We start from the raw sequence: 17,599 nt of genomic DNA, 5'->3' as shown, positions 1-17,599 counted from the left end.
ATCTAATTTTTTAAACTCGGATGAATGGAATCGACCGAAAACTTGAATCGAATTTGATTCGAAATTTAAAACGTTCTTTTCTCTGAAAAAAACTCGAATGTCAGAAAGACTGCAAGCAACTTAAACTTAAAATTGATCCCTGGACCTCTCCTATTGACTTAAACAGCAATTCGGCAGGTTTTAGGTGGTGGATAGTCGAATTCGAATTCTTAAAGGGGCCAGAGTATGATAATTCTCAAAATTCGAATTTTATATAAAAAACTCAAATTTGGCAGTTTTGACCATAAAAAAACCTCAAAAATTCTAATTTTAAATTAGAATTTTTAATTAGAATTTTCAATTTGACCCTTGATAAACTCGAATTAAGCAAATTTTTTTATTAAAACAAAGTCGGAGCGAAAAAACATTGCAACAAAATAGAACGTCAATTTAAATCGTGCGACTTTTTCTGAATTGATGCTTTGAAAACACGACTTTATCAAATTGTCGATGCGACAACTCTAATTTATTGGATTATCGGACGAAAACCAGAGCGAATACCAATGTCAGGAAATATCTTCAGGGACATCTGCCCCTGACTTGTACATGACCTTATAGACAAATACAAGATTCCTCTGCACTCAACCCATTATCAATATATTTAAGACAGCGACATTTTGTGCATACTGCTACTAAAAAATGCTTTACCCTTTAAACAAAACAGGGATTGTTTGTCCATATATTGCAATATATTTATGTTTTGTGTTATTTTTGTACAACTCTGTTGAGTATGTTATAGGCCACATCAGAATTTGTTGCACATTCCATTCAAAATGATGGGGATATTAGAAATCACCTCAGACAAGGGCACATTACTTCCAGTTGAAAAAGAATTAAAAGTTTTATATCTTGTACGGGTGTGGGATCTGTTATCCGGATCTCCCATAGATTCCATTTTATTCAAATAATCCAGACTTTAAAAAATGATTTCCTTTTTCTCTGTGTATATATATATATATATATATATATATATATATATAAAAAACAAGGGAAAGTTGTGCTCACCACTAGTTTTTAAAATCATTAGGTGGGGGAGCAATGAGGGTGTGACCACAAAATACATATAGACAAATACAAGATTCCTCTGCACTCAACCCATTATCAATATATTTAAGACAGAGACATTTTGTGCATACTGCTACTAAAAAATGCCTTACCCTTTAAACAAAACAGGGATTGTTTGTCCATATATTGCAATATATTTAAGCTGGCCAACTACGTCAAAGTCATCCCATATCTGGCCAGTCCTACGCTTAATTTTCATCTGATTCATTAAGAATTCTATTGCTTCATTATACATTTTACAAAGGGACTAAGTTTTACCTGCAACTTACTTGCTGCTTTCAAAGTAAAACTCCCAAACTTGGCTGCCCTTTTATTAGACACCAGTGGGATCACCTGACTATAGTTGGGAAGGGTGGGAGCTACAACATGGAGCTGGTCACTGCTCCTGTATAAACTATAACAAACAAAGGGACTATAGTCAGGTGATCCCACTGGTGTCTAATAAAAGGGCAGCCAAGTTTGGGAGTTTTACTTTGAAAGCAACAAGTAAGTTGCAGGTAAAACCTAGTCCCTTTGTAAAATGTATAATGAAGCAATAGAATTCTTAAAGGGATACTGTCGTGGAAAAACATGTTTTTTACAAAATGTATCAGTTAATAGTGCTACTACAGCAGAATCCTGCATTGAAATCCATTTTTCAAAACAAGAAATGGATTTTTTTATATCTAATTTTAAAATTTGCTATGGGGCTAGACATTTTGACATTTCCCAGCTGCCCTCAGGTCATGTGACTTGTGCTCTGATAAACTTCAGTCACACTTTACTGCTGCACTGCAAGTTGGAGTGATGTCATTACCCCTCCCTCCTACAAGCTGCTGTAATGTAAATATAGAGCCTTGTCTGCTGAGCCTGTCAATTGAACAATAGGCAGGAATCAAGATAAGCTCTCACTGACACCACTTCAGAAGGACTGAAATAAGATAGTCCTGTGATCACTGCCCCCACTTACGTTTAAAAAAATAAATAAATAAATAGATAGATATACACACACAATTCATTTTGGACACTGGAAAAAATATTTTGTATAGATAGTTTATTATATTTGTTTACACAAAAATGAATGGCAGAAACACAGGAGTACACTCCCAGGACTGATGACAGGGAATAGAAAAAAAGGATAAAATAAGGAGGACATACTTGAAAACCAGGAAAACTTAGGAGGAAGTCTAGGAAGGGTTAAAATAGCTCATGAAAAGGAGGCAGTAAGTAGTTAATGAAAAAAGAAGTATTGCAGGCAGGAAAGGAGCGCAGTGTGTGTGAGGTGGATAGCAGAGGGAACTCACAGCTCCTTTACCTCATCTAGTAGCCAGTAAAACTAACTAGGAAGGCAGCAAGGAGAGAAAGTTCCCCCCTCCAAAGGAAAGCAGAGAACAAACTTACAGAATGGCAGGAGCTTTGAGCTGTGGGAGGAGGGGCTGCTAGTGCAGCTGTAGAGCAGGCAGAACGTAGGAAAGTGAAAGTAATTGGTTCCCTGCAAACCATGTGACCGCTCTCCTCCAAACATCACACGCATGGGCAGAGAGGGGAGGGGGAGTGTACAGCTGGATTCTCATGTGGTAGTGCGACCTGGCTTTTCATTACAGAGTGGCTGCCTCCAAGCACACAGGTAATGCTGTGCCTGCTGTTAGAGCAGCACAGGGTGAATGTGTAATGAGCAGAAATGGAAGCCCCCATGACAAAATACAAACTAAAATAACTTATGCATGGATTTGTGGATTAACATTTTATTTGCCAGACAGTGTTTATGGATGTGTGTTTTTTATAAAAATGCAAAAAAAAAAAAATTTTTTTAAAATGACGACAGATTCCCTTTAAGTTTGGTCGAATTTTCGAGTTGGTAAAATTCGTCTGAGTTTTAGATATTCGATTTTTTTAATAAATAACCCCACCATCGAATTTTGAAGTAAATTGAATTTATTAGAGTTTAAAAAAACTCACATGGTTGAGAAATATGCCCCTAAAGAATCCAATGGGCTGGTTTTGCTTCCATCAATCTTAATTGAGATCAAATACAAGATCAAATACCATGTACTGCTTTATTATTACAGAGAAAAGGGCAATTATTTTTTAAAAAATTGATTATTTGGATAAAATGGAGTCTATGAGAGATGGCTTTTCTGTAATTCGGAGCTTTCTGGATAATTGGTTTTGGGACCTGGGGTTTTCTGGATAATTCTGCTAAAAAAATGGGGGAGAGGTGGGCCCAGGCCCTGTCAACACTATTTAAGTTACTGATGTTTAAATATAGGCTGGCAGAGTAGTTTTACACTCCCACGCCTTGTTCCATATTGAAGCAATGGATTCTGGGATGTGATGGCCCTCTTCTTTGTGTGTGTCTTTATTTTTGGCAGATCAGATAATATTTATGCACCTTTGTTATATTACGTCCAAGTGAATAAGCTTATGTCACATACGGGCTATTTCTTCCCTTTAAATTGCCATTGTTGTCTTCAGTGAAAGTTTCCGTCTCTTATTGTATTATATAAAATGACTTCAAGCATGACATGGTATAGAAATGCACAGAGTTTGAATGCTGCACCATGAAAATAGCCTAAAATAATAAATGTCAACAAGGAAGTAAAAGTATATTGAAATGTGCACAAATAGCTCTTCCAAGTGAATGGTAAAACATACAATAGCATTGTGTGTATCAATGTGAAAAATGACAAGCTGCACAACAACAAGCTCTTGTCCTCTTACCATGATGAAAAAATAACTTTGTGTAAGTTAATTCAGATTGATGCTTCTTCCTTTGCGTGCTTTGGTCAGCTTTTATGAGATTTGCATGATTGCATGTCAGTTTTCTGTCTGAGCTTGTAGTGCTGTCATTTAGTTCCTCTGATTTTAACTGTTAAACAAAGGAAAGGCACCAGAACTGCAAGTCCTGTTTATAGGGTGGCTGTATTGTTTTGCAGGTACAGAAACTCTTTGAAACTGAAGAGTACTGCCCCTCTTCTTCCATGACACCCAGACTGCAGTTGTATGTGCAGATCCGCCATCAGAAATCATGAGGCTCCATACAAGTTAGGAAACAAAATGTTGGAGCAAGGCACTCGTATAGGTCACCCATGGATCAGATAAATGTTGAGTAAAAAAGACAATTTTATTTGTATAAACCTGACGCGTTTCTTGTCTAAGACACTTGGTCATAGGCTTGTGAGGTTTCATGTTTATATATAGTTGTTGGTTTTGCATAACTTCTGTCCTGCCAACAAGTAAAATCCCTTCATCTGCAGAACAACTTGCCTGATCCAAACCCTGCACCATCTGTGACCAGAAAATCCCAGACCCCCTCTGTCATGACTTAGTCTGACTGCTGAACCCCCATGCTTGCAGCGCTGTGTGTCTGTGTCCATTGATCTGAACAGCAGCTGTGGAACAGAACAATGGAAAACCTCAGTACAAAACAAATTTCTGGACTTCTAATAGTCACCTCACTTACAGGAGCATCCTAAAGCTTCTCGATGCCGGTGCCACAGCACTGGCCACACTGTGGATATTTCCACCTTTACTAGGCAGACTTAAAGGGGTTGTTCACCTTTGAGATAACTTTTAGTATTTGCAATTGGTTTTCATTTTTTATTATTTGTTTTTGAGTTATTTAGCTTTTTATTCAGCAGCTCTTCTTTTTGTATTTTAAGCCGCCTGGTAGCTAGGATCCAAATTACCCTAGCAACCATGCACGGATTTGAATAAGAGACTGGAACATGAATTGGAGAGGTCTGAATAGAAAGATGAGTAATAAAAAGTAGCAAGAACAATACATTTGTAGCCTTACAGAGCATTTCTTTTTTAGAAGGGGTCAGAGATGCCCATTTAAAGCTGCAAAATGTCAGAAGAAAAAGGCAAATAATTATAAAAATATTAAAAATAAATAATGAAAACCAGTTGAAACATTGCTTAGAATTAGCCATTCTATAGCATACTAAAAGTTACCTTAAAGGGATCCTGTCATCAGAAAACATGTTTTTTTCAAAACGCATCAGTTAATAGTGCTGCTCCAGCAGACTTCTGCACTGAAATCCATTTCTCAAAATAGCAAACAGATTTTTTTTTATTCAATTTTGAAATCTGACATGGGGCTAGACATTTTGTCAATTTCCCAGCTGCCCCAAGTCATGTGACTTGTGCCTGCACTTTAGGAGAGAAATGCTTTCTGGCAGGCTGCTGTTTTTCCTTCTCAATGTAACTGAATGTGTCTCAGTGGGACATGGGTTTTTACTATTGAGTGTTCTTCTTAGATCTACCAGGCAGCTGTTATCTTGTGTTAGGGAGCTGCTATCTGGTTACCTTCCCATTGTTCTTTTGTTTGGCTGCTGGGGGGGGGGTGATATCACTCCAACTTGCAGTACAGCAGTAAAGAGTGATTGAAGTTTATCAGAGCACAAGTCACATGACTTGGGGCAGCTGGGAAATTGACAATATGTCTAGCCCCATGTCAGATTTCAAAATTGAATATAAAAAAATCTGTTTGCTCTTTTGAGAAATTGATTTCAGTGCGGAATTCTGCTGGAGCAGCACTATTAACTGATTCGTTTTGAAAAAATTTTTTTTCCCATGACAGTATCCCTTTAAAGGAGAAGCAAACCCTAAAGTTAGAAAACCCCTACCCTTCATAGACCCCCCTCTCTCCTTCCCCCAGCCTAACTGCTACCCCGGGCAAATGACCCTAAGTCTTTACTTACCCCCGGGGCAGATTCTGTCCAGCGGAGTTCATGGATGCCATCTTCTTCTCTTCGGTTATTTTCAGGAAGTAAGTGCCATATCGGCGCATATGCAGTTAGGAAAATTATCTGTGTCGCGACAACTGCGCATGCGCCGAAACTCACGGAAATTGCCGAAGTGCCGGAAGAAGACCAGAAGATTACTGAAGCAGCCCGTGGTGCCCGTGAACTCTGCTGGACAGAATCCAAGACTTAGGGGCATATGCCCGGGGTAGCAGCTAGGCTGGGGGGGAGGGGGGTTCTATGTAGGGTAGGGGGTATAGTTTTTTTAACTTTAGGGTTTGCTTCTCCTTTAAACATAGATGGATCTCGACATTAAAGGTGCAAGGGAGGATTAAAGCAGCCTAATTGTATACTGTGTCAGTACCTAGGAATCAATACAGTAGCCCTATGCCATGTTACAAACCTGGAGTGAAATTATTGATCTAGATCTTTAATTGCTTTTTAGTTTTTTAAAATAATATGTATACAATTGCATATATCCATGGGAACCACATATTGCTTACGTTGTTACAACCATCCTTTTTAAATGATAATGAGGTTGTTCACCTTCCAAAGACTTTTTATCACTTTTTTCAGTTGTTTTCGGATTGGTCACCACAAATAAAGCCTTTTTTTCAATTACTTTTCATCTTTTATTTTTTACCATTTTTCCAAAATTTAAGTTTAAAGTTTAATGTTCTTGTAATTTTATATATGTATATCTTTATTTTTGGTAAACTATCTGAAAACAACTGAAAAAGTGTTTAATGGTGAACAACCCCTTTAGTGATACAATAGAAACTCTAAAGCAAGAATTCTTAGACTATGGACCCTTGTGCTAAGAGTGGATCCCTGTGATGTCCTTGAATACAGTGACAGATAAAGAAATCATTATATATGTACACAAAGGGACTTCACCTCCAATTCGAATAGCCCACCAATATTACTTTACAAATTCACGACTTGAATGTTGTATATAAAATTAAAAGGCAATATTTATTTGTCACCATGCCATAAGATATAAAAAAAAATTTAAAACCAGCAGTGCTGCATGTGTTTGCTCACCAAGCGATTCAACCGAATCGCGTGTGAGAAGTGCATGCAAACAAAGAAATATACTAAAATAGCTGTTGCAATTAGTATATAATGACCACTGTGGATGGCTTTAATTATATTATGCTATACATAGTTGTGCATGTGGAAAATGTAGAATCCATATGTTGGTGAGGACGCTGTCCCGGATGGCACCAAATGAGAGAGTCAATCAGGACAATAATGCTCCCAGTTAAAGCTTCTGAGGCGTTTCAAAGTGTAGGTGTGGATACAAAACAGCGCAGAGGTTCTGCTGCAAATGTGCCTTTATTTACAAACACGACATGTTTCGAGCACCAAAGCTCTTTATCAAGTGTACTGGAACCACCTATTGATGGTTTTGAATGGAAGCAAGGTGCTGCAATACCAGAATTAATACACAGAGGAAAAAGTACCAGTTTATTGCATTTAAAGCTTCTGAGTCCACAATGCCATGGTAATGGGTCCCATGGTGATATAAGCTGATCAGCTTTAAATGGAGTGGCAGGGTTGGTGAGGGGCTTTTTGATAAATGTAGATAGCGTTGTAGTCGATATTGTGCTGAGTAGGCTTCTGGTCGGGTAAAATCCCCATATACAGATTTATGTGCTAAAAGGTCGTTTTAGCAACTTAGCAGTCGTGTTAGTTCAACTTATGGGTGATATAATGTCCCGTGGGTAATCCCAAGCACTGCCACAGCTAGCCCCAAAAAGATGAAGTATAATTACTGACCGTAGTACATTTCATTCAACACAGGCGTCCCTTTATCCTACTCAGTAGGTACCAGGTATTTTGCCGGATCCAGGTGCCGCATATCTGCAGCTCTCCACGCAAACTCAGGGAGAGAGAAATCCTCAACACCAATAGTCAGCGCTGCACCTCGACAGCCGTTTCGCCACCAAGTCTGGCTTTGTCAAGAGATAAAGACATCAGTAATTGAAATGAGATGCACATCATGTTGTGAAGCAGTTGTTCTAAAGCTTTGGGTTAGGATAAATGGGCCCCATGCTGTTTGGAGTGGGTATCCGTGATCTACTCAACACAATACAACTGTGAAATTTCAACCTCTTTAATTCAGCAATGTTTATTTTTGCATTAGACAGTAGAAATTAAAAGAAGATAAATAATTCTATATCGATTGTCAATCTGGAATCTCAGATTTATACAGGTTCCTGTTTTAAATCCAAGCTGATACCCTTTAATATGGGTCCAATGAGGAGAAGGTTAGAGACCACTATTGTAGTTTTCATAAATAGGTGATACAGCTGCATGTCTAGAATTCTCCCTCCAATATAAATAACATTGCAGCTGTCTACAGCATATCTATAGCTTTCATGTGGTGCTACTTGTATAATCAGACTTTTACATATCTACAGAAAGTAAGAGGACAAAGTACAATAAACAAAGGTTAAGTGCCACACAAGAGGAAGGCAGTTTCTGACCCATAAAGCTTACAATCTAAGTGTCAATTCAGATATGCAGAGAAGGAATGGTCTGTGTACACAGTAAACTATGCTGTCATGCTTCACTGCAGATTTAACGAAAAAAAATATGAAAGATAAACTTTACAAAGAAACTGTTTATTTTCTTGGAAAACCGCTGCTATGCAATAGCAATAGGACAAGAAGTGAAATAATAAATTGCATTAATCCAGCTTTTGATTATAAATATGTGTATCCTGATATTTTATAGCAATATGCTAAAATGTTTAGAGTTTCAGTAGAATGAGGTAGAGAGGTAGAGGTAGAAAGAGATTGTTTTGTTTGATCTCTTTGTTAGATATTGCCGAAGGTTGTCTTCATTTGATCACTAAACAATCAATTAAATAACCTAATTGTTCAGGTTACGGGAGTACTGAACCTTGGCAAAGAAGAAGGCTGGGAATGCTACAGATTATCTTTGCAGCTTTTTTTTACTAGTCCAAGGTGACCACAGCAGTGAAGATCTGTGCCACAAAAGATGCCGTCTTCATCTTCTTTTCTGCTGATTTACACCACGTGCCCAGGGCTACTATTGGTTACCTAAGCTTAGTGACTAACAATATACAGCAGATGGAAGGATGGATAGATAGAAGGATGGATAGATAGAAGGATGGGTATATAGAAGGATGGATAGATAGAAGGATGGGTATATAGAAGGATGGATAGATGGATGGATGGATAGAAGGATGGATAGAAGGATGGATGGATGGATAGGTAGAAGGATGGATGGATAGATAGATAGATAGGAGGGTGGATGGATGGATAGATAGAAGGATGGATAGATAGAATGATGGATAGATAGAAGGATGGATAGATAGAAGGATGGATAGATGGATGATAGATGGATGGAAGAATGGATGATAGATGGATGGATGGACGGATGGATAGATAGCAAATACAGATAGCAGATAGATGCAAAACGAGTTAATACTTCATTTTAATTATAAGTAAAGTGAATGTAAAATTGATGAGGCCTGACAACTTCCTTGACTTCTTGGTGTTCAGAGTGGTCGGAAAATGACCAGCAGGTGGTGCTGTTGTAATAAAATTCATTAATGTTAACAGTATGTATCCCTTAATATCTTGGCATTAAAAAAAAAAATAATGAATGTATATTGCAGACGTGCTTAGAATAGTAGCCTCATCAATTTACACTTATTTTAAAGGTTTACTTATTCATTAAATTCATATTGCATTCTGTATTAGAATTTAATCATCGTCCCTGTAGCATCAGATTCTATGACAGATGCACCTCTTTTTCTGCTGGATGATTTTTGATGACTCCTAAGCTTAGTTTGTTTGCCCAGAGCATAGAGTATGCATCACTGACACACACTCATTATCATTACTGGGTTGCTGAACTTCTGGGCTGTTCTCCAGGATGCTCAGGATCTGGTGTTTTCCGGATAAGGGATTTTTCTGTCATTTAGATGACCAAACCTCAAGTCTGCTAAAAATCTTTTAAGAATTAAATAAACCCAATATGATTGTTTTGTCACCAATATGGATTCAAGCAGCTTAGCTACTGTTTTATTTTTACAGAGAAAAAGGAAATCACTTGAGAATTGTTTGCTTAGAATGGAGTCTATGGGAAATGGCCTTCCAGCACTTGGATCTTTCAGGATAACTGAGTTCCAGACAACGGATCCCATACCTGTATACAGGGTCAGAGTGGGGGGCCTGGAGGCCACCGGGGCTGCTGTGCCAGTGCCCCCCTCTGCCACCCCCTGCTCTCTCGCGCCACACTACTGCATACTATGCTTTTTGCCTCAACCACCCAAAAACAGGAGGTTGCGGCTTGAGGAATCTCTCAGATGTAGGATCTGGGTGCAGATCTGGGGCAGCAGGGCCCACAAGAGCCGGGGCCCAACGGGTTTTTTTCCGGTGTCCCACCGGACAAGTCCGACCCTGCCTGTATAGCATTTTTAGTCTGGTTTGGGTTTTTTGGCTTTACTTCTGCTTTAAGAAGATCAGGTTCTGTTCTCTTCAAATGCCTGTTGCACAAGTCACAAGACCCCAAACTGGTGCCAGATAAGGGTTTTGTTTTCTATCCCAGTTATATAATTTGTGTCCCTAAATTTCCTTAGGAATGTCTGTTCTAGTTAAAATGACCGGTGCATTTATGTAGGGAGAATACATGACAATCCCTTCAGACCACACATTGTAATGATTCTAAACCCCACGGACTAATCCAGTTTTAACTAGTCCTATTTTGTCTCCTTGTCACGCAAAGAGCAACAAACCCTACAAGATGCTGGATAATCCTGTGCGCTTTTCATTGTTTTCGTTTTTAGTAGCAATCCGTTTAGTTATGGTATGTTGAGTTTATATGATTAGCTCTTGCAGAATAAAAAAAATCAAAAGGAAACTATTTCATCTTCAAGACAAGCTTGACAGTGAAATATCAACCACACTTTTGTCCCAGCTTAAATCTTTACAATACAGCATCCCACATTAATACATTTTGTGTGATGTAGATTATTAACTTTCATTGGATACAGCAATTACACAAAAGAGAATTCCTTATTTTATAAGAAAAAAAATATGAATAAAATATATAAATATATTGTTTCCACCCTATTGTTTCCACCCTATAAGAAAATTGATTTACATGGAATGTTCTATAAGTTTTATTCTACTTCAAAGATACAAAAATCAGATGTTTCTTAAATATCAAGTAGGTGCAAATTGTTTTTGTCCTTGCAAAGGTTTCATTTACATTAAAAAAGCTTAATTTACAAACCAGACAACTTGGGACATATTTATAAAAAGTTACACAAAAGAGAATTCCTTATTTTATAAGAAAAAAAATATGAATAAAATATATAAATATATTGTTTCCACCCTATAAGAAAATTGATTTACATGGAATGTTCTATAAGTTTTATTCTACTTCAAAGATACAAAAATCAGATGTTTCTTAAATATCAAGTAGGTGCAAATTGGTTTTGTCCTTGCAAAGGTTTCATTTACATTAAAAAAGCTTAATTTACAAACCAGACAACTTGGGACATATTTATAAAAAGTTGAGAACTGATCTTGCCAGAGTGAATTTTGTACACTTTCTTTTCTATTGTGTTTGTATTTATCAGGGTATTATGACTTGTAGCACTTAAGCCTGCTCAGTTTGCAGGGGTACTACTTATATATTATTATTAGTATATATTTTTTTACACCTTAGATGTAAAAGTAAATAGAATTTATTTGTTTATATAGTATGATTTAAGCACTGATGTCCCTGATTTTGGGTAGTATGGCATCTCATTTGCCATGGTTATCCATCAAAACTTGGTTTGCTTTAAGAGACATCAAGGGGTCATATATGAGCTGCGTAAATGAGCGAATGGATGCCATTCTTTAAATGTACTTGCATCTAAAGGTGGTGGCACACAGGGAGATTTTGTCGCCCGCGATAAATGCGGGCGACTAATCTCCCCGATTACAAACATTCCAAGAAGCGATAGAGGAGCTCACCACTGAAATCTCATACGGGTCACCAGCAACTGTCATTTGGCAAACCGTCTCCATGACCGTTTAATTTCTCAGAGCATAGTTACATTATACAAAAAGCACAACTTTATAGCTAGTAATACAATACATTCTAGAGACATTCTTAAAGTTATACACACATTAAAAACTTTTTTAAAATCAGCATTTCTAAACTTTTGCCTTTTTAAACTAGTAGTGAAGAAGCATTTTTTTTATCATATTTACATACTTTATCTCCCTAAAATGCCTTCCCACTGGCTCCCAGAAAGCTCCCGATTGCAGAAAGGCCGTCTCCCACAGACTCCATTTTATCCAAATAATCAAAATTTGTAAAAATGATTTCCTTTTTCTCTGTAATAATAAAACAGTACCTTGTACTTGACACAAACTAAGATATAATTAATCCTTATTGGAAGCAAAACTAGCCTATTGGGTTTATTTAATGTTTACATGATTTTTTAATAGATTTAGGGCATGAAAACCCCAGGTCCCAAGCATTTTGAATACCAGGTCCCATACCTGTACAATGCAAGTTTCTCCGAATTGACATTTCTTAGGCAAAGTAATATTTTTGGATTTACATCTCTTTAAATACACAGTAGAAAATACCACAAACTTGTGAATTGACAGCTTTTATGTATTTCTCCTTCATTGCCAGTCAGCTTTATATATTAGTAGAAGATCTAGGGATGCAGTAACTTCAGAAACAACATCTTGAAACCCTGTGAAAAGGAAATACATGCTTTGTTCTGTATTGTTTTTTGAGAGGACTTGGAAGAACTGGTTCTTTAATGAAGGAACTTTATTGACCCTGCAAGCTGCTACACCTCCACCTCCTCCTCCTCCTCCTGAGCAGCCCTCGCACGCCACTGTTACAGCTGACAGGAGCACCAGCAGGATTAGCCAGATTCTTTTCACCGCTCTTTGATCACAGTCTGCATCCTTCCCCACAATGTTTGACAATGTAGCCAAGACTCACGCAAGTCCAACCACAAAGTTTACATTATAAAGGACTGTTAGATTGCCTTTCACGGGCCAAGCAATAGTGGGCTTCCGATGCCAAACTTTCCAATTCCCATTCCCAAGTCACATAATGAATTGTACAAGGAGATGGGAAAGCTCTTCTGTATGAAGTTGTGTTTACAACAGACTTTTTGTTGAAGTGATTTATTTTGAAGCAGTGGGAAAGTTCTGACCATACTGAAAAATGTTTGGGGGTTTTGTAATACAAAAGAATTGCTTAGCCCTGTTCACAGTAAGTAAAGTCCCTGCCTGAAAGCTTTCATTGAGAGCATTGTGTGAGAGGCATACTGGAGACTTGCATGGGAACATAATCTACATGTAAAGGCAGAAACCAGTGGCAGCTTATAACAGAGCAGAAGCGGCAAATATTAACCAATGGTGCAATATCATTTGCATAACTAATGTGTAGGCTGTGCTATTATTGCTCAATGCTGTGTAAGTGCCATTATGATCTATATATACAGCACCAATGCATTAAGTGGCCCTGTATGTAGTGAATATATAGTAGTATATAATGGTTCCCATCAGTCTCTGTCCTCTGGGTATTCCAGTTCCTCCCACACTCCAAAAACATACAGGTTCTGATAAAAACTGACTCCAGTGTGAATGAATATGATAGGGAACTGAGTTTGTAAGTTCCACTGGGGCAGGGACTGATGTGCACGATGAACAATCTTTGTAACAGTGTTATAAAAATAAAGGAAAATAATAAAATTCAGACCCCCCTCCCTTTTTCTTTTTAGAATGTAAGACCCTAGCTCTGAGAATGATTTGCTTGTTATAAAATAATAATGTATAATAATAATAATTTGCCTAATAATGTATTTGACACAAATATTCTGTGCTGCATTTGCCTACGTTTGTTGGACAAAAGTGTTGTACAAAATAGGGATGCATCAAATCCACTATTTGGGCAAATCCCAGAATCCTTCTTCAAAGATTTGGCCGAAAACAAACTGAAGCCAAATCTTAATTTGCATATGCAAATTAGGGACAGGTAGGGAAAAAGTGGAAACATTTTTTTACTTCCTTGCTTTGTGACAAAAATGTATGCTATTTCCCTTACAGCCGCTAATTTGCATATGCAAATTCAGATTCGGTTCGGCCTGGATTCGATGCATCCCTCATACAAAGATGCCTGTGGAGCCATAGGCAGTCCATGAAAATGCCTAGGCTATATCTTTGTGCTGTTCTGTCGAAGCTAAAGATATACATAATAAGTTTATAATTTCTGTGGGTCACTAATACAATGTGTCACCTGGCAAAAGGCAAGGTATGCACTAATTATCATTTCTCAGCAGGGAAAAGGATAAACAACAGCTGTACACTGGAGCAGGGCTATCAGTTTTATTTTCATATATCATATATGTTAGATGTATACACCCTTCAGAGATGCAGATTATGTGGTGCTTTATAAAATAGTTAATAATCATTATCAGAGAATTGAAATCATAAAATTGATATTACATATAAGTTATTATTCAGGTGTCTGTGGCAGTAGCTAGAGCTGGGTTCATGTGCGGTACTTTTTATGATCTGTATTGTACAGGTCTGGGACCTATTATGCAGAATGCTTGGGACCTGGGGTTTTCCGGATAACGGACCTTTCCGTAATTTGGATCTTCATACCTTAAGTCTACTAGAAAATCATGTAAACATTAAATAAACCATATAGGCTTGTTTTGCTTCCAATAAGGATTAATTATATCTTATTTGGGATCAAGTACAAGGTACTGTTTTATTATTACAGAGAAAAAGGAAATCACTGGATTTGGAGTATTTGGAGTACGCTGGATTTGGAGTTATGTTAATATTTATTAAAGACATTTTTACACTATATGAAGCGCATTTTTCCAAGCGAATCCGGAATGAAATCTGGACAACAGTAAGGAGTGAATTATCTCCTATAGCCTTTGATGAGTGTCTGGATTCTGGATGGCGGTATTTTTAACCATTAGTCCATACAAAATCTCTCCAGTTCAGTTAAATTTGATGGCTGCCAATCATGGACAGTCTGCTTTAAATCATCCCATAGAGTTTCGATGATATTCAAGTTGGGGGACTGTGACGGCCATTCCAGAATATTGTACTTCTCCCTCTGCATAAATGTCTTTGTAGATTTCCAAGTGTGTTTAGGGTCATTGTCTTGTTGGAATATCCAACCCCTGTGTAACTTCAACTTTGTGACTGATGCTTGAACATTATCCTGAAGAATTTGTTGATATTGGGTTGAATTCATCTGACCCTCGACTTTAGCAAGGGCCCCAGTCCCTGAACTAGCCACACAGCCCCACAGCATGATGGGACCTCCACCAAATTTGACAGTTCGTAACAAATGGTTTTTTTTGGAATGCGGTGTTCTTCTTCCTCCATGCTATTTGTTAATTGCATTTTTGTCTCATCAGTCCAAAGCACTTTGTTCCAAAATGACTGTAGCTTGTCTAAATGAGCTTTTGCATACAACAAGCGACTCAGTTTGTGGCGTGAGTGCAGAAAGGGCTTCTTTCTCATCACCCTGCCATACAGATGTATTGTAGAACGATGTACAGATACACCATCTGCAGCAAGATGTTCTTGCAGGTCTTTGGAGGTGATCTGTGGGTTGTCTGTAACCATTCTCACAATCCTCCACATTTGCCGCTCCTGTATTGTTCTTGGCCTGCCAGACCAATTGGACACACCTGCCTATGAAGTTCAAGACTTAAAAAGCTAATGCAACCAATTTGGTGTTGCCAGTAATCAGTATTGAGCAGTTACATGCATTCAAATTAGCAAAATTACAAGGGTACCCAAATGTTTGCACAGACAGTTTTTCACATTTGATTTAATTTCCTGCAGCTGAATACTGATTCACTAAAAATCTTTGTTCAGAAAACACCCCAGTACTCAGAAGTTCCTGGGAAATGAAAGACATACCACTGTTATCTTTTTTTTGTTGAAAGGGGAGTGAATTATTATGCAGGCTGAGAGGGGTTCCCAAACTTTTCATATGACTGTATTAGGCTTGTGGCACACAAGGCATACTTTCCAGTAGCATATATGAGCCAGTGGAAATAATCCTAGTTAATCCTGGAAATTGTCTGAAGGTCAGATAGGGTTAGATCTGTAAAACTTTCTTCAGGCCCAGACTGGAAATGCAGAGGACAGATGCCAGAGCTTTACATTTGACCTACTGTGTGGGGGACTGTTTTGGTCTTTGTGTACTTTAAGGGGCTGATTTATTAAAGGTCGAATGTTAGTTTTTTTTTTTTTTACCTCGAATGAACTCGAATGACTTTGAACTCAAATAATATATTATTTAAGAAAAAACTCGATTGTCTAAAACTCGAACGAATATTACCGGCCCGAAAACTTGAATCGAATTCGACTAAACTCGAATCGAGTGCTTTCTCCGAAAAAAAACTTGAATGTCAGGAAGGCTATTAACATCTTCATATGGGTCACTGGACCTCTGCCATTGACTTCTACACGAACTCAGCTCGTTTTAGGTGGCGAATAATCGAATTCGAGTTGTTCCCAGGGTCAAGGTATGTTAAATATCGAATTCAAATTTGGATTATTCCCAACTCAAATTCTGTCATGGAAAAATGGAGTTTACCTAGTTATGAGACCTGGGTCTCCCGATATTTGTATGCTGATCTGAAGATTTTGTCGTGTATGATCCGAATTTTCCCCTATTTTTTTTCTTTCCCCGAACTGGAATTCGTCGGGAAAATGTATTGATAAATAAGGAGAGATAACCTGTGTGGATTTGTTCGGATTATATTTCAGAAAATATAACTTCGGATTTTGATACATAACCCCCTAACACTCATTGAAAATTAATGTGTGCTACTATTCAAAGAGATGAATAGTATTGATGAATGCATCAGTTCTTTAGTCTTTAATCTTCTTTCTGTACATTCTTTATTGCATCTTTTGTTTGGCAGCTGTATTTTATTTTTTATTTTTCACTAAATATGTTTTTTTCTTGTATTTTCCAGGTTTGCAATAATGTGTGGCTACTTGTCTGAGTATGAAAGTGTACAGGATAAAATAAAAAATGGCTATCTCTTTATAGTATGTTTTTAAAGGACAAATTTGCCCACAGTTTCTCCACTTATGGGATGCAAATGGGAAGTTAGGGACTGAAAATTCATGTCAGTGCCTCCTTTTTACATATGTGGGAGATAAGACAAGAGAGAGACAAGAGTGTTCCCTCCTGCACGTTGTCTGATCTTATTGCTTTACTTTTAAAATGTTTTTTTTTTTTATAAAAAAAATTATTTTATGCAGACTGTTAAAGCATTCTTGACTTGTCCTTTTGTAACATGGCTTGGAAAAAAATGATGGAAAAGGGTAAATAAAATCAGTTGTGTTCTGTATTAGTATACATTGTGAGTTGTATCAACTATACTGTAAGTACGTTTTAACTAGAAACAGTCCTGTGCCAGTGGGAATAACTGGCTCGTTAAATATTTTTATACATTTAAATCACATGCTTAAAGGTGCCTTTTTGAAAAATCTGAATTATTTCCTAGAAAGCATGCTACAGTATTTAGTATATGCATTTTTGCATGCAGAAGAACACGAAGAAGATTGTTTAGACAACATAGAATTGATGGTTAAACACAGGAGAGCTGATGGCAAACATTATGCAATAAAAACCCAGACTCCTGCATCAAAGAAGACATTTTTAGGATAAAGAAGACATGAACAGGATAGGGCTAGTCAGATTAACCATTT

General features: G+C 37.5%; 1 pseudogene; it reads left to right on the top strand.

Moving 5' to 3' along the window:
• Nucleotides 1–17,599, top strand: part of LOC108716114 — a 51,426-nt pseudogene that overhangs the window by 22,501 nt on the left and 11,326 nt on the right.

This window comes from Xenopus laevis, chromosome 5L (genome assembly GCF_017654675.1).
Source record: "Xenopus laevis strain J_2021 chromosome 5L, Xenopus_laevis_v10.1, whole genome shotgun sequence".
Taxonomy (NCBI): Eukaryota; Metazoa; Chordata; class Amphibia; order Anura; family Pipidae; genus Xenopus; species Xenopus laevis.
Note: the sequence above shows the minus strand (reverse complement) of the source record. Positions and strands in the feature narration are given on the sequence as shown.